Here is a 26944-nt window from a genome sequence, read left to right on the forward strand (position 1 = left end):
TGCCCATTTAAAAATAAAAGAGATGTATTGCCTTCCTGCCCAATGATGACATCTTGAATATTAGGTGAATATAGTTCAAGTGGAGAATAGACAAGGGTCCAGGCATTATATACTGTACATACATAAGTATGTATTGCTTTGTTTAATTATCTGTGAGGGTATTTCCTTTGTTTTCAGTCTGTATATAAATGCCATGCCTTGAGGGCAGTACTGTGAGGCCAGTACGATGCAGATGGCATGAAACGGTTGATGCCCATGGTGTCTTGATTGTATTTCCTATAGTGTGATACAAGAAAGAAAACATAATAATTAACTATCCTTTGATAAGGCCTTTTTAATTGCTGAAAATTTCATATTTAATACTACATCTGTTGATCATTTTGCATATAATCTTAATGAAAATGAGTAAATATTTGCTGAAAATGCAATAAGAATGGATTCAACATTAATTAAAGGAGAAATGTGGTACAAAACTTTCGTTGTAAAAAAAAAAAAAAAAACTTGAACTCATGTTACTACGTTCTCCCATTGCTCCGATATCAGTATCCTTTTCCTCTGATGCTGCTCGGCTCCCTGCTTCTTATCCTCGGAACGTCACCTTGCGGTCAGCGTATCTCCGGCAGCAGCGATGTCCTACCTTGGCCGGTGATAGGCTGAGTGCACTCAGTCATGTAAGGAGCCGGCCCGAGCAGCGCCCGTTTGAGGTTGTGATTCTGCACTTCTGACCCTGAATCACATGCAGAATGCAACCTATGAGCAGCCAGTCACCCCTGTGATGTCACAGCCCTATATAATCAGCAGCCATATTGCGGCTCGTCACTTCAATCATTACACTGCAGAGAGATAGGATAGACAGCCTGTGTGTGGTACACAGAAAAGCTTATTCCAGCAGCGTTTCACCTCCTAGTCACATCAACGTTCTGGTGGACAGAGAGCAGTGCTTTTTTTTTTCACTGAAAAGGATTTTTACTGCAGCCATTAACTACCAGTTACTTTTTACAGCATTGTATAAACAATTTTGGAAAGTGAATTTTTTTGAAATGGCTTTTGGGGGGCATGTCGCATTTATTAACCCCCATAGTGCCAGAACAGAAAAAGAAAAAAACACACTTCACAGGTGTTTGACAACTTTTCGTTAAAGTCAGATGTGTAAATGAAGAAAAAAAAAATGTCACTAAAATGCAGTTTTTCCCCCAAATTTTACATTTTTACAAGGGGAAATAGCAGTATGGAAATGCCCCATGTGTGGACGTCAAGTGCTCTGCTGCCACACTACAATGCCCAGTAGAGAAGGCACGCCATTGGGCTTTTGGAGAGAAAATTTGTTTGGAATGGAAGTCGGGGGCCATAAGCATTTACAAAGCCCCCCGTGCTGTAAGAATAGTGGACGTAAAGTGCTCTGTGGGAGAACTACAATACTCAGAAGAGAAGGAGTGCCATTGGACCCCCCCCCCCACATGTGACCCCATTTTGGAAACTATACCCCTCACAGAATGTAATAAGGGGTGCATTGAGCATTTACACCCCACTTGCGTTTGACAGATCTTTGGAACAGTGGGCTGTGCAAATGAAAAATTAAATTTTTCAATTTCATGGACAACTGTTCCAAAAATCTGTCAGACACCTGTGGGGCATAAATGCTCACTGCACCCCTTATTACATTCTGTGAGGGGTGCAGTTTCCAAAATGGGGTTACATGTGGACCCCCTGTCAATTGTTCTGGCACTATGGGGGCTTTATAAACATACATGGCCTTCAATTCCGGACACATTTTCTCTCCAAAAGCCCAATGGCACTCCTTCTCTTCTGAGCATTGTAGTTGCATTGCAGAGCACTTTACATCTACATATGGGGTATGTTCTTACTCAGAATAAATAGGGTTACAAAGTTTGGGGGCATTTTATCATATTTTCCCCTGTGAAAATGAAAAATTTTGGGTAACACCAGCATTTTAGTGAATACTTTTTTTTCATTTTCCCATCCAACTTTCACAAAAATTTGTCAAACACTTGTGGGGTGTTAAGGCTCATTATACACCTTGTTATGTTTCATGAGGGTTGTAGTTTCCAAAATGGGGTCACATGTGGGCATTTTTTTTGCGTTTATGTCAGAAACACTGTAAAATCAGCCACCCCAGTGTAAATAACCAATTTATGCCTCAAATGTATATAGTGCGCTCTCACTCCTGAACCTTGTTGTGCTCCCGCAGAGCATTTTACGCCCACATATGGGATATTTCCGTACTCAGGAGAAATGACATTACTAATTTTGGGGGTCTTTTTTCCTTTTATGAAAAGGATTATTTGTGAAAATAAAAAGTATGGGGCAACACCAGGATGTTAGTGTAAACATTTAAATTTTTTTTTACACTAACAGGCTGATTTAGACCCCAACTTTTTCTTTTCATAAGGGCTAACAAGAGAAAAAACACCCAACATTTTTAACTCAATTCTCCAGAGTACGGAAATACCCCATATGTGGCCCTAAACTTTTTCCTTGAAAAACAACAGCTCTCCGAAGTGAGAGAGTGCCATGCGCATTTAAGGACTAAATTAGGGATTGCATAGGGGTGGACATAGTGGTATTCTATGTCAGTGATTCCCAAACAGGGTGCCTCAGGCTGTTGCTAAACTCCCAGCATGCCTGGACAGTCAGTGGCTGTCCGGAAATGCTGGGAGTTGTTGTTTTCCAACAGCTGGAGGCTCCGTTTTGGAAACACTGCTTCTTTTTTGGAAACACTTTTCATTTTTATTGGATGGGACAGTGCAAGTGGGTGTATATGTAGTGTTTTACCCTTTATTATGTGTTAATGTAGTGTAGTGTTTTTAGGGTACATTCACACAGGCGGGGGTTTTCGGTGAGTTTCCCACTAGGAGTTTGAGCTGCGGTGGAAACTTTGCCACAGCTCAAACTTGAAGCAGGAAACTCATTGCAAACCCGCCCGTGTGAATGTACCCTGTACATTCACATGGGGGGGACCTCTAGCTGTTGCAAAACTACAATTCCCAGCATGCACTGACAGACCATGCATGCTGAGAGTTGTACTTTTGCAACAGCTGGAGGCACACTGGTTGGAAAACCTTCAGTTAGGTTCTGTTACCTAACTCAGTATATTCCAACCAGTGTGCCTCCAGCTGTTGCAAAACTACAACTCCCAGCATGTACCGATTGCAAAAGGGCATGCTGGGAGATGTAGTTATGCAACAGCTGGAGGTACGCAACAACAACTCCCAGCATGGCGAGACAGCCATTTGCTGTTCGTGCATGCTGGGAGTTCTAGTTTTGCAAAGTTTAGAGGGCCACCGTTTAGAAACCACCGCACAGTGATCTCCAAATTGTGGCCCTCCAGATGTTGCAAAACTACAAATCCCAGCATGCCCAGACAGCAAACTGCTGTGTGGGTATGCTGGTAGTTGTAGAATCGCAAGATGGCCATAGTTTAGAGACCACTGTCTCAAAACTGTAGCCCTCCCGATGTTGCTAGGCAACTCAACTGCTTCAGTAGTCTGAACCAGGGAGCCAGCCGCACATCATTGCCGCCCGCTGCCGCTGCTGATCGTTGCTGCCTCCGATGGTAAGTGACCTCCGGCACCGGTCACAGGACAGTTCCCCCGTTCTGCCTGGACTGCTGTTGGTGGCCTGAACGGGAGAACCGGACTTTAACCCCCCCGCCCCCGATCTGCTATTGGTCAGTCACTTCTTACCGACCAATAGCAGGAATAGGAGGGGTGGCACCCCTGACACCTCCCACCTATCCCTTCAGGGGGATCGTGGGTGTCTTGGGCAACCCCAATCCCTCTTATTTTCCAGGTCACTGGAGACCTGTATGACCCAGAATCGCTGACATGGGGGGGGGTCCCTGGACCCCCTCGGTGATGTGCCAGGATGCCTGCTGAATTATTTCATCAGGCATCCCAGTCTGGTCCCCAACCGGCTTGCAGGGGGACCAGAATTCCCACAGGCATACCCATATGCCCTCAGTTCTTAAGGACTCTAAAATGGGGGCATATGGGTATGCCTTCAGTCCTTAAGGGGTTAAGGTGCTGCTCCCTAGTTACAAATATTCCTCCGCATGAGACCTTTTATCAACCACCTTCATCACTGGGTACTGGTATTGCCAACCACCACACCGGTCTATCACCAGGTCACTTTCAGGACTCCTGATGCTGCTGCTGCCACCTCCAGGCTGTGCCATTCAGCCACTATATGGTCTCCTCAGGCTTCAGCCACCTCCAGGCTGTGCCATTCAGACACTATATGGTCTCCTCATGCTTCAGCCACATCCAGGCTGTGCCATTCAGCCACTATATTGTCTCCTCATGATGCCACAAACTCCAGGTGGTCATTCAGCCACTATAAGGTCTCCTCATACTGATGCCACCTCCAGGCTCTGTCAGTGTGCCACCATGTGACATGTGATTCCTTGTTAGATTTTGTACTTTGCAACCACACGCCAGGGCCCGTGACACTAAAACTTGGGAGTGTTAGCTAAAATCAATTTCAAATTCAAAATCTTAAATTTCAATTTCAAAATCTTAAATTTCAATGGTCTCCTCATGCTTCTGCCAACTCAAGGCTGTGCCATTCAGCCACTATATGGTCTCCTTATACTGATGCCGCCTCCAGGCTCTGTCATTGTGCCGCCATGTAACATGTGACTCCTTGTTAGATTTGGTCTTTTGTGCCCACACACCGGGGCCCAGGACACTAAAACTTTGGAGTGTTAGCTAAAATCAATTTCACATTTTAAATCTTAAATTTCAATTTCAAAATCTTAACTTTCACTGATCTCCTCATGCTTCTGCCAACTCCAGGCTGTGCCATTCAGACACTATATGGTCTCCTCATTCTACCATAAACTCCAGGCAGTCATTTAGCCACTATATGGTCTCCTCATACTGATGCCACCTCCAGGCTCTGTCATTGTAACGCCATGTGACATGTGAATCCTTGTTAGATTTTGTCCTTTGTAACCACACGCCGAGGCCCAGGACACTAAAACTTGGGAGTGTTAGCTAAAATTTCAATTTCAAAATCTTACATTTCAATGGTCTCCTCATGCTTCAGCCACCTCCAGGCTGTGCCACTCAGCCACTATATGGTATCCTCATGCTTCAGCCAACTCAAGGCTGTGCCATTCAGCCACTATATGGTCTCCTCATGCTGCCACAAACTCCAGGCAGTCATTCAGCCACTATATGGTCTCCTCATACTGATGCCCCCTCCAGGCTCTGTCATTGTACCGACATGTGACATCTAGTGATGAGCAGCAGGGGCCATATTCGAAATCATGATATTTTGCGTATATAGTGATGATTAATCGTCCTATGTTTGTGAAATTCGCATATTCGCTATGTTCATTCACTTTTTATTCCCATGCAAAAATTTGCATGGAAAATTCGTATAAAAATTTGCATGGAAAAAAAACAAAAAAACTAATATATAGTACTATATTGTAAATATTCGCTAAATCGCAAATTGCCGATATTCACGTTAAAAATTCACATTATGAATATTCGTGCTCAACACTAGTGACATGTGACTCATTGTTAAATTTGGTCCTTTGTACCCACACGCCAAGGCCCAGGACACTAAAACGTGGCAGTGTTAGCTAAAATTTCAATTTCAAAATCCTAAATTTCTATTTAAAAATTTTTAATTTCATATTCTTTAAAGGGGTATTCCGGGCAAAAATATTTTATCCCCTATCAAAAGGATAGGGGATAAGGTGTCTGATCACAGGGGGCCCGCTTCTGAAACCCCCCGCGATCTCCCTGCTGCGTGTGCTTAATCTCCAGTTTCGGAAACCTCCAGGTTTCCGGGACTAGGGAAGTGATGTCACACCACGCCCCCTCCATTCATGTAATTTTAGAAATTTTTGAAAAAGATTTTGGATAGCGGGTGCTACCTATGAGAAATTTTGAAATTCCCAGACCCAGGCCCAGCAGCGTTATCAGTAAACCATATATTGCCTGAATGACACAGCCTGGAGTTGGCTGATGCATGAGGAGACCATTGAAATGTCTGATTTTTTATTTGAAATTTAAATCAAAATTTGAGTGTTCCCGACCCCAGCGTGTGGGTACGAAGGACCAAATATAACAAGCCCGCACAGCGGCATCAGTAAACCATATATTGCCTGAATGACACAGCCTGGAGTTGGCTGATGCATGAGTACACACCAGAGCTTCACAATCCCACCAAAAAAACACAATTGTAGAAATTTATGAAGAAGATTTTGGATAGCAGTTGCTATCTAAGAGAAAATGTTTAATTCCCAGACCCAGGCCCAGCAGCGGCATCAGTAAACCATATATTGCCTGAATGACACAGCCTGGAGTTGGCTGATGCATGAGTACACACCAGGGCTTCATAATCCCCCCCAAAAAACATAACAATTTTAGAAATTTATGAAGAAGATTTTGGATAGCGGTTGCTATCTAAGAGAAAATTTAAAATTCCCAGATCCAGGCCCAGCAGTGGCATCAGTAAACCATATATTACCTGAATGACAGCCTGGAGTTGGCTGATGCACGAGTACACAGCAGGGCTTCACAATCCCCCCTAAAAAAACACAACAATTTTAGAAATTTTTCAAAAAGATTTTGGATAGCGGGTGCTACTTATGAGAAAATTTGAAATTCCCAGACCCAGGCCCAGCAGCGCCATCACTTTTTGATTTGAAAATTAAATCAAACTTTGAGTGTCCCGGACCCCAGCGTGTGGGTACAAAGGACCAAATATAACAGGCCCCCACAGGGCTCATGTGCCCGTTAGATGTAGGCACAATGTTTCCATTGCCCTGACCGTCCATTGTTTCCAAGACTCCTCCCCAAGGCAAACCATGTGAAGAACAGTGTGACACCGCCATGCCCTGCACACATGGTATGCTGAAGGGCCACTGAGATTTGTCCAGGCAGTGGTGGCTTAGGACACAGTGGAGGATGTGGAGGCGGAGTAGCACGCTGTCACAGGACACACTGGCTGACAGAGTGTAGCAGGAAGCAGCATGAGTACACACCAGGGCTTCACAATCCCTAAGAAAAAACAACCATTTTTTAAATTTTTGAAGAAGATTTAGGACATGTGGCGTGACGTCACATCCCCAGTCACGGAAACCCGGAGGTTTCCAAAACTGGAGAATCAGCACACGCATAGAATGCGGGTGCTGCAAGGAGATCGCAGGGGGTCTCAGCAGCGGGCCCCCCGTGATCAGACATTATATCCCCTATCCTTTGGATAGGGGATAAAATGTTTTTGCCCAGAATACCCCTTTAATTTCAATGGTCTTCTTATGCTTCTGCCAACTCCAGGCTGTGCCATTCATACACTATATGGTATGGTATTCTCATGCTTTTGCAACTTCCAGGCTGTGGAATTCAGCCAATATATGGTTTACTGACGCTGCTGGGCCTGGGACATTACCTACAAATATTTTATGGTAGCACTAGCTAAGTTAATTATTCAATTTCAATTTAAAAATGTATCTTTTAATCTTAGGGATTGTGAAGCCCTACTGTCTACTCATGCTGCCGCCTGCTCCAGGCTGTGTCATTCAGCAACTTTATGGTTTAGTGATGCCACTGGGCCTGGGACATTACCTTAACCCCTTAGCGACAATGGACGTAAATGTACGTCTGTCCGGGCATGCTGGGAATTGTAACATCTGGAGGTCCACAGTCCACAGGCACTAGCCCAATAGTTCCCTATACCATTAAAGAAGGAAGGGCTCAAAATTCACGAATATGGGCATATGCGAAGAGCAGAGAGAGATGCAGTGATCACTGTGATGTGTACTGTGAACAAAAAAAAGGGAATATTCGTAATTGTGAATATATAGTGCTATATTCTCAATATTCGCAAATTTGCAAATATGCGATGTTCACGATTAAAATTCGAATTGCGAATATTTGCGAGCAACACTAATGATGATCCCCCTTCGCCTCATCACTACAGATTAAACAAGGCTCTTGTCTCGCCCAGATGTAACTATTTCACTGATGAGAGAGGGCACTCTTGTCCATGAGTTGCTAAAATATTTTCATAAAAATTGGCAGCCATTACCTAAGATATAGATATATTATTTCAAGTCATCTCTCCAACTAATAGCCAATACATATAGTTAGCTGGCTTAGATTTTGACATCTAGAATACACACACAGCAGACATCTCAGGATTTCCCCAAGTCTTCAATCTGAATCTGACATTAATGGTCCCTCCCAAGTTTAACTAATGAATAGATTCTCAGTTTGGCTAGACTAACAGTTATAAATCTATTAAATAAGACATAACTGTAGACTCTATTCATGGGACGAAATCAGACCACCAGATGACATACATGCTAACTTATAGATGCAGGAAAACTAAATAGGTAAATGGTATACTGACCACATAACATAAACTTGCTACTAATAATGATAGATAATGCATATGTAACAACTGTCAAGAATATAAGGAAAATTATTTTTATAGATAGATAGATAGATAGATATAGATAGATATACACTCCTGAGCTGAAAGTGACCTGAATTCCAATCCCCTTATCTGAACCATAAATGGTGTACAAACAAAGACAAAGGGAGGTTTCACACTTGCAGACACAATGTTAAATTCTGGAACTTAAGACTGAGAATCAACTTCAAGGAGTTTTTGGCTTGAACAATTAAGATGAACGCCACACAGTATGATTATCTGAAATAATTCTGGCCCATATAGTGTGTTAATGCATGTCCACTGGACATGTAGAAGGACAGATAGTTGTAAGCCTCTAAAACTTAAAATACATCAGACTCCATGACATTCAAACTGACTTGAAGACATGAGTAAAAAATTAATGATATTCGTGTATAGATCAGAGATCCACTTGAACAAATGTCAGAGAATGATAAAATAAATAGAAACTGGGAGAAAAAAAAAGAGGCTGAGGCAATGGAAAGGAACAAATGCAAGTTATGGCTTTATTGTTCAATACCTGACTCTGTTTCCTTTGTTTTACAGCTAAAAGTGTTGACAAAATTGAAACATCGTAAAGGAAAAGTCAGTGTTCAGACAATATAAAGGTAGGAATAACAAAGTTGTTTTCAGTTGTCAATAGAATATAATTGTGTTTTCATTTTGCCTTCTCTGACCTGCTTCTTCTTCTTAATGAGGCTTCTTTTGCACTGTGTGTGGTGGAGCAGTCCACAATGTTAACCTTAAGGACAAGGAGTTTTTCCGTTTTTGCACTTTCATTTTTTCCTCCTTACCTTTAAAAAATCAGCACTCTTTCAAATTTTCAAAATGGTGTTTTTTTTCTTAAATTGTGAAACAAAATTGAAGAAAAAACACCATTTTGTAAATTTTGGGGGCTTCCGTTTCTACGCAGTACATTTTTCGTCCATACAATTAAAATGATACCCTACTTATATAGGTTGGATATTGTCGTACTTCGGGAAAAAAAACATAACTACATGCAGGAAAATTTATAGGTTTAAAATTGTCATCTTCTGACCCCTATAACTTTTTAATTTTTCTGTGTACGGGGCGGTATGAGGGCGGTATGTGGCCGTTTTTCTGTGTACAGGGTGGTATCTGAAGTTTTTACCATACGTACCATTTATGTGTTGATTGGACTTTTTGATCACTTTTTATTCATTTTTTCATGATATAAAAAGTGAATTTTTTGTGTGCATATTCCATTGACCGTGCGGTTTATTTAATTATATATATTATAAATTCAGACATTTCCGCACGCGGCGATACCACATTTGTTTATTTTTATGTACACTTTTTTTTTAATGGGGGGGTGATTATTACTTTTATTAGGAAAGAGGTTAAATGATCTTTATTCTCTTTTGTTTGTTTTTTTTTTTTTTCCTTTTTTTTTTGCAATGTTACAGCCTCCATAGGTGGCTATAACACTACACACACTGATCTTTTACATTCAGACACACAGGAGGTAGGCACTCTCCTTGTGTCCTCCAGCTGTTCAATACTCTACGATTGTGCTGCGGCGGTCCCGAACAGCCCATTGAGCTAGCCTGCTTTAGTCTACTTTCACTTTAGACGTGGTGATCAACTTTGAACCCCATGTCTAAATGGTTAATAGCACGTGACACTGCGATCAGTGACGAATGATATTAGCCACTGGTCACTGGACCCGATCTGCTATGACGCCGTGGCTCCACGTTATAGAAAGGGAGCGGACTCAGGGCATACAAGTACGCCCTGTGTCCTTAAGGGGCTGGAGCAGCAGAGCATCAATAACATTGATCAATGCTATGCTATCCAAGGATAGCATGTAATAGTCTCCATGGGGACTAAAAAATGTGTAAAAAAAAGTTTTAAAAGTGGTATTGCCAAATATAATGTTAAATAAACCACACGGTCAATGGCGTATACGTGGAAAAAAAATACAAATTGCCAATTTTTGGTCACTTTGTTTATCATAATTTTTTTTTAAAGTCCCATCAAATAAAATGGTATTAATAAAAACTACAGATCATGGTACAAAAAAATGAACCCTCAAACATCCCTGCATACGAAAAAAAAAAAAAGTTATAAAGGTCAATTTTAAACATACACATTTTTTAGCAAAAAGTTATAATTTTTTAACAGAAGTAAAATAAAATCAAACCTATATAAGTTGGGTATCATTTTAATTGTATGGATCTACAAAATAAAGATACTGTAAGGTGTCATTTTTAGGAAAATGTGCACTGCGTAGAAACGGAAGTCGCAAGTTGCCAAATGGTGTTTTTTTTTTTTTTGTTTTTTTTCAGTTTTGCCCCACAAATAATTTTGCTGTAAATTTTGTGGTGAAATGATTTATGTCATTACAAAGTAAAATTGGTAGCGCAAAAAACAAGCCCTCACGTACTGTAGGTCTGTAGGTGGAAAAAAGTGTGACGATTTTTAGAAGGTGTGGAGGAAAAAATTTAAGTGTAAAAACTGAAAAAACTTTTAAGGGGTTAAGGCATGCAAATTCTCAAAACCTTAACTGATTCAGCACCTAATATGCCCTTCAAACTTTGTAAGAATAACTTAGTAAACTGACTGATCTTTTTCTCTTATATGTAGATGTGACAGATAACTGATGTTTCATTGTAAAAGATGTTAATTGCAATAAGAAAAGTGTCAGTGAAGGAAAAAAAACATAAAAGAAATTGTGATTATATATTTCAGTCCCCTAGTCTCTCGGGACGAGCTCAGAATCTTTAGATCACATCGTACGTGTGCTGTGATAAAATATGCATCAATGAAAGTTTATCGTTTCTCATTAGATGATATAATTTGACTTGACTGGACATTCTGCTTCCTTTGTGTTTTATAGCAAACATTTCATTCTAAATATGTTTAATTTCCTTTTAGTGGTTTCATGAATGTTTGCAGTGACAGTTTTTTAAGCGAGTGTATAGGATGCAGGAATATTTCTACTCCGTTAAAAAAAATTTTTGTAATGGGCCAGACATACTAACAAAGGGTTTTGTTTTGGACATTTTGACCACATGCATACGCATAAAATACAATGTTTTTGTTGAGAGTTGGGCTCTCTATTAGTTAAGCATACTGCCATTAGAGAATACCACTGCCCTGGTTTTGCAACAAGGTTTCCCCAGACCATGGCAAGAGCAGATTGTTTTACTATCTCTTTCAGGCTGCCTTCCTACTGGTGCCATCTCTACCCTAGAAGATTTACATGCACCCGGCTACCCAATTAATGTAAAACTAAAAATAATTAATCAAACCAGGCCTTCTTCTTCAATTGCACCATGGTCAAATTCATGCCTACTGAAGGTTTCTTTCTGTGGTGAGCAGAAGTCAGCATGGGTAGTCTGACTAGTCTGTGGTTACACACAGGTTCATATTTAGCAAACTACTATACCCGAAAAATTTATACATTTAAAAATGTCCTCTTCTGACCCCTATGAAGAGATGTGTAGATCAGCTCATCAAATCACAGTCCCGTCCACAGCACGGCAGGTGCGTTGCACCCCCTATAACTTTTTTATTTTTCTGTATACGGGGATGTATGAGGGCTAATTTTTTTTGCGCCGTGATGTGAAGTTTTTATTGGTACCATTTTTATTTTGATCGGACTTTTAAATCATCTTTATTCACTTTTTTTCCCACATGTTTTTGTAATGTTACAGCCCCCATAGGGGACTATAACATGCAGTACATTGATTGCAGACACTGATCAATGCTATGCAATAGCTTTGCATTTATCAGTGTTATCGGCCATCAATTGTTCAAGCCTGGATCTCAGTCTTGGAGCAATCGATAGCCGATCAGACCCGCAGGAGGCAGGTAAGGGACCCTCCTCGTGCATCTTTGCTTATTGGGACACCGAGGTTTAACCGCGGTGGTCCCGATCAGCTGGATTGAGCAGCCGGGAATTCTTTTTTTTTACTTTAGACATGGCATTCAACTTTGATCGCTGCGTCTAAAGGGTTAATACTGGATATCACCTTGATCGGTGATGTCCGGTATTAGCCCCTGGTCCCGGCTACCGTTAGCCATCAGGACTGACCCGGTATGACGCGTGACCCCGCGTTATATCGCGGGAGCAGGCGCAGGACGTACAGGTATGCCCTGTGTCCTTAAAAGGTTAAAAATCAGACAGAAAATGTGATTTTATGGATTTTTTTCTCATTATGTCTCTCATAGTTAAGGTATACCTATGATGAAAATTACAGACCTCTCTTATCTTTTTAAGTGGGAGAACTTGCACAATTGATGGCTGAAAAAATACTTTTTTGCGCCACTGTATGGGACTCGGGGGGCTGCGGAATCATTGTGTGGAATTCTAATGCAGAAATTCACTATTTACATGCTGTCTAAGATTTATCATCCCACGAATAGTGCAGTTGTAATAGAATATTTTTTTTATTTACTTCACCTTTCAGTGATCAATGAGTTAGGGAGGATTTTCTTAAATTTTTGTAGAGCTATTTATAAAATACAGCCACTATTTATGGCAGCAAGCATTCCACATTATAGTGCCAAAAAAAGGCCATTGATGCACATAAGATCACAATAGCCTTTACTCCCACATTACAATATGGTATTGCCAGGAAAACTACAATTTTTGTTGCTGCTATGTACTGTTAATACTGTATTACAGTTAGTACTGTATTAATGTACTGTGCTTCCTTTTGATGACGTAGGGGCACACCTGCAAGCTCTTTGATTCTACAGCACCTTGATTGAGTCAATAAACACTGCACAGCAATGAGCTGCACACCAATGGGCAGAAGACTTAGACTGGTTTGTGAATAAAGTGTTTTTTTGACAACTCAAAGTACAGAGAATCAATCTCTACCTATCAAAGTGACAAGCAAGTGACTTGCTTGTATTTTGCAGCTGTTAGAAAGGTATGGTTATACTACTACTGTGCTGCCATGTATAATAAATATAGGCATATAGGCAATTCTATCCTTTTTTATTTATAATGGGTGGAGGATGCCAACAAAAAAGAAATTTGTACAGGGTGCAACCTAAGGCCAACCCTGACTTTACTGTACACTTACAATTATAGCTGCCAAATCAATAGAGTAATGACTGACTAGTGTTACAAACACTGTGTGAAGTGTTGACATTCCATCATGGCTATGCACGAGACTCATGTTTACCTATTTTAGCCTGTTCGGCAAGGCCTACCTTCATACATGTATCATGTCCAACATATTTCTTCATAATTCATTACATTTTGTATCTTCCCTCAAATATGTCAAATATGAAAAAAGTCTTTAACAATGTCTTTGCATATCATTAACAATGAATCTGAAAGTCTAAAATGCAAATGATACCAAACCACATTTTTTAAGAAGTGGGATTTGAAGACTCTGTGACAGATTCTTATTATTACTAACTTCATACAATACTAACATGAGTCATAAGCTCTCCCAGACACTTATATAACACATAGCAACCCTCTATTATCAGATCAACGTTTCACTTTACAAACATACTCTTTTTAATGATGATGGAAAATGCAATAGAAACGTGTAAATGCTGATGCAGAGGTACCTCAGCAGGATACTTTATTATTATGAAGAATGATGTTTTACAGTAAAACCTAATACTGCTTTACAGTGTTACTTGGTTTGCTTGGTAATACATTTCGGCTTTGTGCTTCTTTATATGAACTAAATGAAACACTACGCTTATAGGCCTAGAAAGTCACATGTCATGAGCACATTTTACAGAAAATGTCAATACGACATGTCATATCCGAAGTCTATGCTTTGTATGACAAACCAGCAGCTTTTAATATTGTATTTCATCGCTAATGCAAACCCTTAAAATCAATTATTTCAATCTGAATTTTAAGCAAATTATTAATATCTAAATATCTACCAATATTTGAGCTGCTGGTGATGGACAAATCTTCATTTTTGGAACACAGTAGGAGAGGATAATGATGGGAACAAAATTAAAGCAATGCTTTCTAAAATACTACTATAAAGTGAGTCTATATTTTTCCTGTCATCATGTAATGGTGGGAAATAAACAGGTTTCTATTAATAGCAATGATACATGTTGTTTTGCTGAGGTTAGTTAATACATAGGTGGCATAGTGGTCACAGCTGCTCTCAGGTCCCAAAGCAGGGCCAGACTGGGACTACAAAGCAGCCCTCACCAATGAAGACCCCACCAGTCCACAATACTATATAATCTCTCACCCCATCTTGCAGAAAAATGTGGTGCAATCAGGGATAGGTGTAAACAAGCACAAATATAACCAATATGTTCCCACAGGTTATGCTCATATAGTAGCAGATACCAGTTTTACACAGGCTATGCAGACAACATAGAGATGTAACCAAAAATCTTGCAAAATACAGTGCACCTGAAAAAAACCAAAAGGGATAAAATAAAGAAATATATAGGGTGTTTGGTATTATGGAAAGTAAATATTAAGAAGGTGCCCAAGGTACGGATACCTATAAATAGTATGAAGTACCGCAAAGAAACTATATATGAATCCCAAATAATAAGAGTGCAAGAAATGCCTATAATATAGACTCCAAATAGAACAATGACCCAGAAAAAAGAGGAGCTATTTGCACAATTGTAGGTAACACAAATTAATCTTTATTAGTGCATAATGCAAGACACAATAAAAATCATAAAATAGACAGGGAGGAATGCACAAGCAATTGGCGGCAGCCTGTGACTATTATACATAAAAATGTAAGACCATGTGGAGCAAGTAATAGAAGAAGATGGGGCTCAATCACTAATATCTGCATAGCAACAAAGTGTAAGATTACATATATAATAGTGCATAGTAGTAAAGAACCATTAACATGCTAGTGCAAAAACAGAATAGGTTGCTTCAGGTTTGGCCACATGTAAACTGAGGTACAAGGATGTTAAATGGATACCAGCCATACTGAATTGAGAGTCAGGAAAGTCCCAGGATGCCGCCACCTCAACACGTGTTTCAGTCCTAAGACCTTTGTCTGGGGGTGTCGGCATTCTGTATGAGCATAGGTTATATATCATATGAGGGCCAATCATATCGCCCGCAGAACAATTGAGAAACCCAGTCTCACCTGCTTAGACCTAGCCGCATTTGCATCCAGTGACTCAAAGGGGGCATCTTCTCTGATTGGAGATGTTCCTTTTTCCCATCTTATCCAACCCAGGATGTCATGACAACTTCTTCCAGCCACAAATTGTCTCTGCAGAATCTGCCAGACAAACATTTTAGGCTCCTCACATTTCTAGCATCCTCCCTATTTATTCCCCAGTTACACAAACTACAATTCATAGTATCCCAAACACTACATGTTTCCGCTGCAGCAGCCTACCTTAGTTTGCAATTGTTATTTTGCTATACAGAATTTCCGCAGTGGAATCTCCGTATCCCAGACTCTGTCAAAGATTTAACATTTTCATTCTTCTGGCAGAATCCTCTCAGAAATGCATTGTTGTCTATACAGGCAACACATTTCCGAGCGGTCCAGTCGGCGACCACAGTGTGAATGGCCATAACAATGCCCCCTTTGCCCCTCACAGTAATAGTGCCCACATTTACTAATAAATTCTCATTCATATAGTCTCAAAATATAAGTGCAAACAGAGTTTGTTCCCTGTACTAATAGTGTACCCTTTAGTTTTATTTTTGTGCCCTTTATGTCACATACCCTTTTCTGCATATAATAGATTGGTAGCCCTCCTCCATTACGTAGGTAAGTAAATAAACCCCCTTATTAGGTAATTCCACCTCTTAACCTCTTAAGGACAAAGCCCATTTTGACCTTAAAGGGGTACTCTGCCCCTAGACATCTTATCCCCTATCCAAAGGATGGGGGATAAGATGTCAGATCGCCGCAGTTCCGCTGCTGGGGAACCCTGGTATCTCTGCTGCGGCACCCCGCTATCATTACAGCACAGAGCGAGTTCGCTCTGCACGTGATGACGAGCAATACAGGGGCCGGAGCATCGTTACATCACGGCTCCGCCCCTTGTGACATCACGACCCGCCCCTTTCAATACAAGTCTATGGGAGGGGCGTGGCGGTCGTCACGCCCCCTGCCATAGACTTGCATTAAGGGGACGGGCCGTGATGTCATGAGGGGTGGAGCCTTGACATCACGCTGCTCCGTCCCCTGTATTGTCCGTCATTACGCACAGAGCGAACTCGCTCTGTGCTGTAATGATAGCGGGGTGCCGCAGCGGGGATCCCGGGGTTCCCCAGCAGCGGGACCGCGGCGATCTGACATCTTATCCCCTATCCTTTGGATAGGGGATAAGATGTCTAGGGGCGGAGTACCCCTTTAACCCCTTGGGGACGGAGCCCATTATGACCCTAAGGACGGGAGCATTTTTTGCAAATCTGACCACTGTCACTTTAAGCATTAATAACTCTGGGATGCTTTTACTTATAAATTTGATTCCGAGATTGTTTTTTCGTGACATATTCTACTTTATGTTAGTGGTAAATTTTCGGCGATACTTGCATCCTTTCTTGGTGAAAAATTCAAAAATTTCATGAAAAATTTGCAAATTTTGCAATTTTCTAACTTTGAAGCTCAGCAACAATTTTCCAATTTTCCTCAAAATTTTCAAAATCTGAATTTTTCAGGGACCAGTTCAGGTTTGAAGTGGATTTGAAGGGTCTTCTGGTTAGAAGTACCCCATAAATGACCCCATTATAAAAACTGCACCTCTCAAAGTATTCAAAATGACATTCAGTCAACGTTTTAACCCTTTAGGTGTTTCCCATTTAGGAAGCACCTATGGTGCCAGAACAGCAAAAACCCCCGCATTGCACACTATTATGGAAACAACACCCCTCAAGGAACGTAACAAGGGGTACGGTGAGCCTTAACACCCCACAGGTGTTTGACAACTTTTTGTTAAAGTCGGATGTGTAAATGAAAAAAAAAATTTTTTCCACTAAAATGCTGGTTTTTCCCCAAATTTTACTTTTTTACAAAGGGTAATAGGAGAAAATACCCCCCAAAATTTGTAACCCCATTTCTTCTGAGTATGGAAATACCCCATGTTTGGACGTCAAGTGCACTGCGAGCGAACTACAACGCTCAGATGAGAAGGAGCGCCATTGAGCTTTTAGAGAGATAATTTGTTTGGAATGGAAGTCGGGGGCCATGTGCATTTACAAAGCCCCCCGTGGTGCCAGAACAGTGGACCCCCCCACATGTGACCCCATTTTGGAAACTACACCCCTCACGGAATGTAATAAGGGTACAGTGAGCATTTACACCCCACTGGCGTTTGACAGATCTTTGGAACAGTGGGCTGTGCAAACAAAAAAATTAAATTTTTCATTTTCACGTACCACTGTTCCAAAAATCTGTCAGACCCCTGTGGGGCGTAAATGCTCACTGTACCCCTTATTACATTCCGTGAGGGGTGTAGTTTCCAAAATGGGGTCACATGTGGGTATTTATTTTTTTGCATTTATGTCAGAACCGCTGTAAAATCAGCCACCCCTGTGCAAATCACCAATTTAGGCCTCAAATGTACATGGTGCGCTCTCACTCTTGAGCCTTGTTATGCGCCCGCAGAGCATTTTACCCCCACATATGGGGTATTTCCGTACTCAGGAGAAATTGCGTTACAAATTTTGGGGGTCTTTTTTTTCCTTTTACCTCTTGTGAAAATAAAAAATAAAGGGCAACACCAGCATGTTAGTGTAAAATTTTTTTTTTTACACTAACAAGATGGTGTAGCCCCCAACTTTTTCTTTTCATAAGGGGTAAAAGGAGAAAAAGCCCCCCAAAATTTGTAGTGCAATTTCTCCCGAGTACGGAAATACCCCATATGTGGCACAAAACTGTTTCCTTGAAATACGACAGGGCTCCAAAGTGAGAGAGCACCATGCGCCATTGAGGACTAAATTAGGGATTGCATAGGAGTGGACATAGGGGTATTCTACGCCAGTGATTCCCAAACAGGGTGCCTCCAGCTGCTGCTAAATTCCCAGCATGCCTGGACAGTCAGTGGCTGTCCGGAAATGCTGGGAGTTGTTGTTTTGCAACAGCTGGAGGCTCCGTTTTGGAAACACTGCCGTACAATTCGTTTTTCATTTTTATTGGGGGGGGGGGGGCAGTGTAAGGGGGTGTATATGTAGTGTTTTACTCTTTATTAGGTGTTAGTGTAGTGTAGTGTTTTTAGGGTACATTCACACTGGTGGGTTACGGTGAGTTTCCCGCTAGGAATTTGCGCTGCGGCGAAAAATTTGCCGCAGCTCATACTTGAAGCAGGAAACTTGCTGTAAACCCGCCCGTGTGAATGTACCCTGTACGTTCACATGGGGGGGGGGGGGGCAAACCTCCAGCTGTTTCAAAACTACAACTCCCAGCATGCACGGTCTGTCAGTACATGCTGGGAGTAGTAGTTTTGCAACAGCTGGAGGCACACTGGTTGGAAAACCTTCAGTTAGGTTCTGTTACCTAACTCAGTATTTTCCAACCAGTGAGCCTCCAGCTGTTGCAAAACTACAACTCCCAGCATGCACGGTCTGTCAGTACATGCTGGGAGTTGTAGTTTTGAAACAGCTGGAGGCACACTGGTTGGAAAATACTGAGTTGGGTTCTGTTACCTAACTCAGTATTTTCCAACCAGTGTGCCTCCAGCTGTTGCAAAACTACAATTCCCAGCATGTCTGATCACAGAAGGGCATGCTGGGAGATGTAGTTATGCAACAGCTGGAGGTACGCAACTACAACTCCCAGCATGCCGAGACAGCTGTTTTCTGTGTGGGCATGCTGGAATTTGTAGTTTTGCAACATCTGGAGTGCTACAATTTAGAGACCACTGAACAGTGATCTCCAAACTGTGGACCTCCAGATGTTGCAAAACTACAACTCCCAGCATGCCCAGACAGCAAACAGCCTGTGTGGGCATGCTAGGAGTTGTAGTTTTGCAAGATCTAGAGGGCAGTATAGAGATCACTGTGCAGTGGTCTCTAAACTGCAGACCTCCAGCTGTTGCAAAACTATAAATTCCAGCATGCCCACACAGCAAACAGCTATCTGGGCATGCTGGGAGTTGTAGTTTTGCAACATCTGGAGGGCTACAGTCTAGAGACCACTATAGTGGTCTCAGACTGTAGCCCTCTAGATGTTGCTAGGCAACTACTCACCGGCTTCCGTCGCATCCGGGAGCCGTCCTCTTCTGCCGCACGCCGCCGCCGATCTTCCTCGCCGCCCGCCGATCCCCGTCGCTCCGCTGCCTCTGGAGGGGTAAGTGGACTCCGGCGCCGCTCCTTTCGTTTTCCCCGTTCTGCTCCACCTATTGTGGGTGGGCAGGATGGGGAAAACGAAAGTAAACCCCTCCGCCCCAGATCTGCTATTGGTGGTCGCGTCTAGACCACCAATAGCAGAGATAGGAGGGGTGGCAACTCTGCCACCTCACTCCTATCGCTTTAGGGGGATCGTGGGTGTCTTAGACACCCTCGATCCCCCTTCTATTCCGTGTCATCGGGTCACCATAGACCCGTAATGACCCGGAATCGGCTCAAATCGCAAGTGTGAATTCACTTGCGATTTGCGCCGATCGCCGACATAGGGGGGGTCTAATGACCCCCCTGGGCATTTGCACGGGGTGCCTGCTGATAGATATCAGCAGTCACCCCGGCCCGGTCCCCACCCGGCGCGCGGTGGGGGCCGAAATTCCCACGGGCGTATGGATACGCCCTTCGTCCTTAAGTACCAGGACGCAATTGCGTATGCATACGCCCTTCGTCCCCAACAGGTTAAGGACCAGGCCAATTTTTTTTTTTGCGTTTTTCTTTTTTCCTCCTCGCCTTTTTAAAATCCATAACTAAAATCCATAAAATAAATATGGTAAAAATGGCATGTGTTCTTTATTCTGTGGGTCAATTCGATTAAAATGATACCCATGGCTAGATACTTTTCTATTTTTTTAAAAACTGCTTAAAAAAATCTCAAACTTTTTGTACAAAATCAGTAATTTAAAATTGCCCTATTTTGATCAACTATAACTTTTTCATTTTTTCGTATATGTGGGGCGGTATGAGGGCTCCTTTTTTGCACCATCATCTGTACTTTTTATTGACACCATATTTGCATATATAAAACTTTTAGATCACATTTTATAAATTATAATTTTTTTAATAAAATGTGACAAAAAAATCTGTATTTTTGGACTTTTTTTTTACGTTTACACCGTTCACCATATGGGATCATTAACATTATATTTTGATAGTTCGGACATTTACGCACGCGGTGATACCAAATATGTTTATTTTAAAAAATGTACGCTTTTTGGGGGTAAAATGGGAAAAGGGGACAATTTTCGTTTTTATTGGGGGAGGGGATTTTTCACTTTTTTTTATTTTTACATTTTTCAACTACTTTTTTTTTTTTACACTTTTCATGTCCCCATAGGGGACTATCAATAGCAATCAGTTGATTGCTAATACTGTGCAGTGCTATGCATAGGGCATAGCACTGATCAGTATTATCGGCTATCTTATACTCTGGTCTGCTCGATCTCAGACCAGAGCAGAAGACGCTGGTTGACAGTCAGGGGCAGGTGAGGGGACCTCCAGCCACCATTACAGATGATCGGATCCCCGCGGCAGCGCTGTGGGTGATCCGATCATCTATTTTAAAGGACAACTGTAGTGGAACACTTTTATATATTCCCGTGCCCGGGCCTCAAAAACAAACAAAATAAACTTATACATACCTTCCTATGAGCCCCCGTTGGTCCAGCACAGGCCTCACGGTCCGGCAGTGCTAACCTCATTCCACTTCCTGGGGACGGGGACTCCGCAGAGCCATCGGCGTATAACCGGCCGCATCGCTGTCCTGCCCCCCGGCCGGTGATAGGCTGAGCCCACTGTCATGTAAGGAGCTCTGGCCGGCTTCTTACATGACAGTGGGCTGAGCCTATCACTGGCAGGGGTGGGACATCGCTGCGGCCGGTTATACGCCGACAGCTCTGCGGCGCCCCAGGAAGTGGAATGACGTTAGCACTGCCGGACCTTGATGCATGTGCCGGACCAACGGGGGCTCGTAGGAAGGTATGTATAAGTTTATTTTGTTTGTTTTTGAGGTCCGGGCACGGGCATACATAAATGTGTTCCACTACAGTTGTCCTTTAATATGCACATTGCCGCAGATGCCGTGATCTGTATTGATCTTTCATGCCCTCATCTCTCTTCTTATAGAATAAGTTGCACTTTCTGTCACCAATTTGATGTTCACCTATAAGGAGAATGAGGGTCCACTAGCCCTGTCAAACAAGTCCTATCTGCTTGTTTCTTTTTTTTCAAAGTACATTTTTATTGTTTTTCAACAGACGATACAGGAAAACAAATGTATAGCAAAAATAAGAAAGCAACTCTCTCCATACAAATATAAGAGGCCCTTCCAGGCTCAGAACATAATTAGTTATATCTACTAAAGGTGGATAATGCAAAATGACAAAGCAAAAGACAAACAATAATCACTAAACCAAACAGTGGTTGTATGGACTACCAGAAATCAATCAAAAAGAAGGATGAGGAAGGTCTATAGTGCAGGACTGTATGGTTAGTCCAACTGTACTGAGAGGGAGTGAGGTACATAAAGACTATGTATACTGCTTCTTTCTTTATATACTGCAATAAAAACCTGGCTACATGCAAACACAACCACTTTTAATTGAACTGTATGTTAAATGTGGTAGAAAGGAATTAATGAATGGGTATGAGGTAATATCTACATGTATCTAACTGTATATTTAACTGTATGTTAAATGTGGTAGAAAGGAATTAATGAATGGGTATGAGGTAATATCTACATGTAGCAAGAATCAGTTTTCCTCGAGGGCCCTTATCAGCCCAGTCCAACGTTGAACAAGATATTTTGACTTTGCTATGGAATTCTAGTCATATCTCTCAATGCTGTGTTTCCATGCCACTGTAAAATTTATCCTTTTAATAATAAAACATGACCTACCCTGCACTAATACTTGCAAGTCACTTATCAGATCTTTAGATCAGCACTTGCGGAACTTGTCATGCACTTTGCTAATTACATTCATGCTGAGAAGGTTGTCATTCACTTTGGAGGGTCAGAAAACTAAGTGCTTAATAGGAATAATTTGGACCCACTACGTCTAATTTGCAAAGTGAGTGCAAAACATTTATGTGCAGATTATTAACGCATTATTTTTCAAATAAATAAATGTCTCCTACCTAATCTTTATGTAGGAGGAGCTGCTGAATGGTGAACTATTTCTGGTGACAGGGCTGGGTTAAGTAAGACTTATGTGATGAATGAAAATCATTTGAGTATTTCCCACTATCACTGGTGAGATGACAATTGGAAAACTTATTAAAGTACTTTAAATTGTAAGTTTACTTATGGTAAATAAGGGACAGGCGTCGGCACCAAAATTAAGGTCAATAAGGGACAAGCATAAGCACCAGTCAAAGTTAGGTTGATGCCCTTTATGGTAAAGTTGCTCTAGGGTAAGGTCACAAATATCCTATACACAGCGTATTTTACGCTGTGTGAATACCGCTGCACAGCAGGAAATACACTGCATGTTCTCCTATGAGCAGAAACACCTGACAGCAGCCCTGTGTGTGCTGTGAGGATTGCAGGCAGGGCCAGCTCATTGACATGACTGTGATGTGCGGCCCCGTCTCCAAACCTTACTGCACACACAAGGCTTTGCCAGGTAGCCATTAATGTCTGCTCATAGGGGCATATGCAGCATTTTTCCCGTCATGCAGTGGATTTTGTGCAGCAGGAAATACATTACGTATATGCTATGTGCGACCCTATCTTTACAGGTCTAGCCATGGATGTGTCTACTTAACTGATTTTGAGATGCAAGTCTAAACACGGTCTTACAAAAAGGTGAGAAAAGGAGGCAGTCAGAGCAATAGATTTTAGCATCAAAGAAATCTCAGTTTTCTCAGTACACCACCACACACAAATACCCCCATACCCTCCCTCCATGCTTTATGTTGAATCCACAATAATATAGTAATACATTGTATAATCAGAGATCCTATAATATATAACATATCAGTTGCAGAATTGGGCAAATTTCAAGTCCTTACAGAAAATCAAAAAGGAGGTTGATGGAGAAGCCCCCAAGAATATGAATTCTCCATAGTTTACTTGCAGTGTTAACAGAATGTCTATGCTTATAAAGACAGTGATTCTGATCACGGAATAAGCACATACTAAAAAGTATTGTTTTTTGGTGCACCACACAATAGGAAGCTATAAATATGACACTTTTCAACTTTTATATAAACAGTTCATCTCACATACTCCCATTTTCCCTTTTTATGAATGAATCTAAAAGCCATTAGAAAACTTAGTGGGAGAGGGGATGAAAGGCATCAGAGAGTCTATGAGAAGTTGTGCCTTTCAATCAAAATTGGTAATTAATGGACTGTCTAAAAAATTGAGAACCCTCCGCTACATTTGGTGTAGATAAGGAGCCATCTAGAGAACATGAGGCAATAGTTTATTCATGTTTCATGGTTCTACATTGAATCAAATATTGAAAGTACCATAGTAACAAGCTGCAGTGGCTATAAATATAGTAAATATCATGTTTCTGTACTGTATTTAGACCAAATGTAAGTGGTTCCAAGAAATAAGATTAAGGCCAAATGCACATGACTATATTACAGCTCGAAACAACTTGCCAGTTGTGCAGTGCTCTAATACAGTAGTTTCTGTATCAGATGCCATATGTTTGTAGAAAGGTTTTTGTAATCACGTCTGTTCTGATATGGATAAAAAAAAAAGTGCCATATTGAGATACAGTTATTAGTTTAATTCCCTGCGAAAAATAAAACTAAGAATTAATTAGTGAGCATTAAAAAAATGATCTAACCATCAGAGGAAAAAATAAACGGTTTATAATCCTCTAAGAGTGATATTTACTCTAAGAGTATTTATCACTTAAGTATATTTCTGGCTTGTTACATTGAACTGGACCATTAAATAAACCACTAAGCACTTAGAAAGAAAATCATTCAGAAAGCTAACAAATAAAGCAAATTCACTTTAGTTGTGCTAAACTCCCATCTGTTAGCTTAATCTTGGTAGCATGTGCTAGTATATTAGATTTTTTTTCCTTTTCCAATTGAATTTAATCAGATTTGCTCACTTATCATGTCAAATAGAACAAGCAAAGATTTATTTCAAATGATAAACAAGTTAGACAAAAATTTCGTGTTTGATCACTTTTAGAGAACATTAACACACATTTCTGTAGATTTAATACATGCTTATGTCAGTAAGTATCATGGCAGCTTAGTGCTTCTCCCAGCTGTACTGTATATAGTCAGTGATTTCATAAGTAGCTATATGTCAGGGATAACTCTTCAGCTTGTTACTAGGACAGCACAACAACCTCAGCAAACCTTATCAAAATGTGTACGTAAATGAATACTAATATTAACCCCTTCCCGCTATAGGATGTATGCATACATCCCAGTACTGTTGCTCGCGAATATTCACAATGCAAATTTTATTCATGAATATCGCATATTCGCGACTTCGCGAATATTCGCGAATATGCTAATTTTAGCATATGTGAATTTTCGTTTACACAAATTTTGAATATGTTAATTTTCGCATATGGTAATTTTCGCATACGCGAATATTCACATATGCAAATATAAAACGAGAATACTACGAATAAGCGAATATTCGCAAATATATGACGAATATTCGTCCATATATTCGCAAATATTCGCGAATTCGAATGTGGCCTATGCCGCTCAACACTACATCCCAGCACCCGACATGTTCGTGCACTGGGACGTATGTATACGTCCTAATGATCTCCTATAGATTGGCGGCGGGATCAATCCAAGCCAAAGTCCCGCCGAAGCTGCCGGGGCCGCGATCGCGCTGGTACCGGCAGCATTAACCCCATAGATGCCGTGATCAATCCCGATCACCAGGATTCACCAATGGCGGCGCTGCGATACGATCATTGTTGTTGGTTGCTATGGCAGCAGGAGGTCAGATCATGACTACGGTGGCCTGTGAGAACCAGCCACAAGCTGGATCGCACAGGCTGTACTGCGTGCAGTTGATTGGGCCATACTGTGCTGCAGTGCAAATGTATTGCAGCATAGTATAACTAGAGATGAGCGAACTTTTGAAAATTTTGATTTGGCCGATTCGCCAAATTTTTCGAAAAAATTTGGTTCAATCCAAATTTATTTGGGGTGAATTTATATTAAAAATGCCTATTTCTGGACTGCAGGGAGCCTCAATAGGGATGTATAATAATTTGCTTTGTTCTAACATGCATATGGAGTGTGCTGGGGTAGTGAAATAATACTGTTATTCAATGTGACATGAAGATTACAGGCATCACTTTTACAATCACTGCCACAGAGCAGCACAATGAAAGAGCCTAGAGGTGGCATCAGTATGAGGAGACCATATAGTGGCTGAATGACACAGCTTGGATGTGGCTGAAGCATGAGGAGACCATATAGTGTCTGAATGACTGTAAGGGACCGAGGGGACAGGGAGAGTAAGCCTTAAAATTACCCTAAAACCGCTCTCCCTGCCTACTTGCCTATCCACTCTAACAGGTGGATTGACAACTGGGCGCCGGTCCCTCCCTGAACTAAAGTGCAGGGGCCTAATAAAAACACTTACTAACAAATAGTCGGTCACAAACCAGAAACATACAGGAACATAGAACTGTATAGTATAAATTTCAGAGGACACAGATAAGAGAGTTAGTACAGAGGACACTATATCAGCGGACATGAACAGAGGACTCAGTGGTTGTGAACAGAGGACACTATAGATAAGCAGTCATGAACAGAACTCCAAAGATCTGAATAAAGAATTAAGATCTGAATAAAGAGTTCAAAATACCAGACAGGAAAACGGATAAGTCTGAACATACTCCAGAACCAAACAGGAATAAGCTTAATCTCTTAGAAAAACCTCCGGTAGACACAGGAATAACAAAACCCTCTGAGTCCCCATGGACAGGTAAATGGGATCTTTACCTAAACAGGAATAATTGCAATCCCTTCGAACACTTCCAGTAGACACGGAGTACCCATGGACAGGTAACAGGGATGTCAAGTTACAACTCAGAAAAACGGATACAACAGAATATAATTATAGAACACTGTTCACACTGAACACAAAACAGGAATAGCAATCCCTCCGGACACCTCCAGTAGACAAGGAGTCCCCATGGAGCGGTAACAGGGATGCAACATAGGACACTGTTCACACTGGATACACAAACTGTACACTACCCTCCACTAACGAAGTAGCCATTAATAATAAATCCAAAAAGAATACAGGCCAGCGGCACACTACACAGTGCGGTCAGAAGCTGACCCAGTAGGAAAACAGAAATATAAAACACAGAACTTGATATAAACGGATACAAGAGAAAACACAGTGTGAACCGACACATAGCAAAAAGAACACACAATTCCGAAAACTGACAA

General features: G+C 41.3%; 1 protein-coding gene across 6 annotated transcripts in view; it reads left to right on the plus strand.

Annotated features, from left to right (window-relative positions):
• The window catches only part of CDH20 (cadherin 20), a 507006-nt gene that overhangs the window by 153197 nt on the left and 326865 nt on the right, over positions 1-26944 (plus strand). For all 6 annotated transcript variants that reach the window (XM_056520978.1, XM_056520981.1, XM_056520977.1 and 3 more), the window contains one exon: positions 8998-9059. The gene's annotated coding sequence lies outside the window, so the exon portion shown is untranslated. The remainder of the gene's footprint in view (positions 1-8997; positions 9060-26944) is intronic.

This window comes from Hyla sarda, chromosome 5 (genome assembly GCF_029499605.1).
Source record: "Hyla sarda isolate aHylSar1 chromosome 5, aHylSar1.hap1, whole genome shotgun sequence".
NCBI lineage: Eukaryota > Metazoa > Chordata > Amphibia > Anura > Hylidae > Hyla > Hyla sarda.